Below are 3,666 nucleotides of genomic sequence, written 5' to 3'. Positions count from 1 at the left end.
ACTTAGCTACTGCGCTACGCTCGATTTCTCGACATGGGTGTAACAGTAGGTAGGCATGAAACGTCAACGTCGATTTTCTTGGAAACTAGAAGGTCCTAAGTAACGCCCGTTAGCCAGGTATTCTGTACAGGTCCCTCTACAACATATCTAAGGCTCATCAGACCGTGGTTAACAGGTCTGATGGTCCCCTTACCATAGTAGCATTCTACAACTACATCCATACTCCACAAGGCACCTTGCGTTCTGTGGTGGAGGATACATTGTGAATACCACTATCAATTGTTTCATTTTCTGTTGCAGTCGCGAATGCTTTGCGGAACGAACGATTGCCGATAAACCTCCGTATGGCCTCGAATATACGAGTAATCTTATACTTCATAAGGTTTTCGCGAGAGAGACATTGGAGGAAACATTTTATTTGTTGGCTTTTCTAGGAATGTACGCTCTCTGAACTTCAACAGTTAACCATCGGTGATGCAGAACACCTCTCTTGCTGTGTCTGTCTAGATTTGATTGGTCAGGGAGCTCTTCAAAGCTTTCACGCTTAAGAAGTCAACCTGTAACAAAACACGCTGCTCTTCTTTGGATCTTCTATGTTTTCTCTCTCAACGCTATCTGGTACGGATCCCATACTGACGAGCAGTATTGAAGTACTGGCCGAACGAGAGTTTTGTAGCTATCGGCCTCGATGATGGACGACATTTCCTGAGGAATTTTCCAAATAAATGCTACTCTTTCTTGCGATTGGGGCAACGGCCTTGCCGCAGTGGATACACCGGTTCCCGTCAGATCACCGAAGTTAAGCGCTGTCGGGCGTGGCCGGCACTTGGATGGGTGACCATCCGGACCGCCATGCGCTGTTGCCATTGTTCGGGGTGCACTCAGCCTCGTTACGCTCATTGAGGAGCCGCTCGACCGCATAGTAGCGGCTCCGGTCAAAGAAAACCATCATAACGACCGGGAGAGCGGTGTGCTGACCACACGCCACTCCCATCCGCATCCTCATCTGAGGATGACACGGCGGTCGGATGGTCCCGATGGGCCACTTGTGGCCTGAAGACGGAGTGCTTTTTCTTGCGATTAGTTTTATGTGGTCTTTCCATTTTAAATCTCGTCATACGCATACTCCTGGATAATTTATCGACGTAACTGCTTCCAGTGATTGCCCACAAATATCTAACTCTACAGTAAAGGGTGTTTCTGACCGCGTATGCTCAAAAATCTTACATTTGTTTACGTTGAGAGTTAACTGTCACTCCATGCACCAAACGTCTCGTCGATCCTCTGCAGGTCTACAATTTCTAGTATTGTGACTTCCCTATATAAAACAGAGTCATCCACGAAAAACCTCAAACTGCTATGCCATTTATGTAAACTGTGAAATGTAGTGGTTATGTAACACCAATTTACATTACAACCCACTGGAAGTTCTGCGCGTGAAACGATTGCAAAATGACTGTTAAAATATTTATATGACACGATTGAAATGGCCAATACATAACCTACGTACCATCACAGAAACGAAATTGGAAAGACCTCACCCGAAATCGCAAACGTTGCACACTTCCAAACTGCCTCGAGCCGATTCCAGTAACTCAGAACAATGTTATGCAATGCCCAAATCAAATACACGCGACATAGTGGTCCCGGAAAATAATAGCGTTTCCCAGTCTCTGCGGGACGGAGCAGCACTCAGAAGATGAAAACACGCTTCGGTGGTGCGACAAAGAGCAGCTGAAAGATTTTATGCCATTTATCGAAGCTGGCCATGTAGTATCTTTGCTGAATATTTGCAAAGACTAATGCGCAATTTTAGAAACTGAAAAAGTTGTGGGCAAAAATGAAACTGAAATTTGGCAGGTGACTTTCAGGGTTAAAAGTTGATGATACGATTTGCTAGAGTGTTCTGACAAAAAAATTGAAACATTCAGAAGGTGAGGAGGAAACGTATTGAATCTTCATAGTTGAGAGAATATGTGACGTGATAACAATATCGATTCATACTTACAGAGAAGTTGGCAGCGTGATTGAACGTATTATTATGTTGTTGCACGTTGACCCTAGGCCCCTCCCCCCCCCCAAACCCCCACCCCCCACCCCACTCCCCTTGTGTGAATGCAAGCACTGATTCGTTTCGGTAGGGTATCATAAAGCCGTTGTACCCTCTCCAGAGGTAGGGTGGGCCACAACTCTCAATTGTAAGTGATCGTCGATATCCTGAATACTGGCATTGGGTTGACATGCGAGCAGGTCCCACGCTTGTTCTACAGGGGAGAGATCTGGAAATCTTGCTGGCGGCTGGAGTATCTCAACATCACACAGAAAGTTCATACAGACACGTTTCATGTATGGACGAGAATGAGGACGCAGAACGTTCGGTGGGTGAGATCACACCCGATGGCTTCCCATACCATGATGCGAGAAATAACACCGCTGTGACTCTCCGAGACAGTGCAAGATGGAGATTGCTCCCTGAGTCACCGCGATACTCGCTGACGTTGGTCATCCAGACCACTGCTGAACTGCTATTACTGGATTGGGCATACAAGTGTGGCCTGAAGAACGTAATTCCAAGGTACAGGGAAACACAGCAGTGGAAAGGAATACAGTACTAACCTGATTATAGCAGGTGTTGAAAGTGGCCACCATTCATCTCTTGGCGCTTTTGGGCCATGATCAGCAAGTTGTTGAAGTCGGATCGAAGTTGGACCTCTGGAATTGCTGCAGTCTCATCCGAAATGTTCTGATGCAGATCTTGAAGACTGTGAGGGTTGTCGCGATACACCTTTGACTTAAAGTAATCGCACACTGACAGATCAGTAACCTGGATGACCAGATAGGATCGCGACCAGACTGTCCCCTGACAACAATCTGTCAGGCGTCAAGATTGTATAAATGTGCTCTAAGGTTCAGCCTGCTGTATGGGCAATTGCTCCATCGAATTCGAAGTAACTGTAGATCTTTCCTCCTCCATTAATGCTGCCACAAATGGTATCCACTCGACCGGGTGGCTTTTATTTACACAATCTTGAAGTTGCTGAACACAGTTCGACGCCTTTCATCAGCATTCCATGCTTCCCGGTCATGGCACTCCAAACGTAGCCGATTTTGTTGTGATATTAACGGCAGCCTAAGCATGAGATAGTAATTCCGTACACCAGCTGATGCTAGTTGCCACAAATATTGCAGGATGACACAGGCTGTTGCTGGTTGTTCGTTACTTGGCGCAGAAGACAGACACAGTTGTGAAGGGATTAGTTTCCGTGGTGTACAGTACTGGAATCTTCCCTTGCGGTGACCAGGCGTGGTCCACCTGAATCTTGGCGGAGGCTATGGCCGCCATAAGGTTCCAAAACAGTCCAACATCGGGGTACTGTCACATCCGAATGCACCACTATTCGACCAACCAGCCAACCTGAGACCTACAGGGAGGCTCCATCCAGTCTTTGTCAAGTAATGATAACAGTTTTGCACACGAGCACGGGAAATCTCCGTGTCCATTAAAGCGATCACTTAGTATCTGACGCAGTTCACGGCTCTTATATACCCTACTAAATCAGGAAACAACACTAAACACGAAAGACACTACTGCACTGCGGTAGCCTTTCCACATCGCACAAAAAATTACGCCTCTAATCATCTACAAATTGTCGATGATGTGCACGT

At 46.5% G+C, this 3,666-nt stretch overlaps 1 pseudogene; it reads left to right on the top strand.

The window, feature by feature from the left end:
• Positions 1-748: 748 nt before the first annotated feature.
• Positions 749-866, top strand: LOC126238398 (5S ribosomal RNA; annotated as a pseudogene).
• Positions 867-3,666: the final 2,800 nt, after the last annotated feature.

The sequence above is a fragment of the Schistocerca nitens genome, chromosome 2 (assembly GCF_023898315.1).
Source record: "Schistocerca nitens isolate TAMUIC-IGC-003100 chromosome 2, iqSchNite1.1, whole genome shotgun sequence".
Lineage (NCBI taxonomy): Eukaryota > Metazoa > Arthropoda > Insecta > Orthoptera > Acrididae > Schistocerca > Schistocerca nitens.
This window is presented reverse-complemented; position numbering and strand designations above follow the sequence as displayed.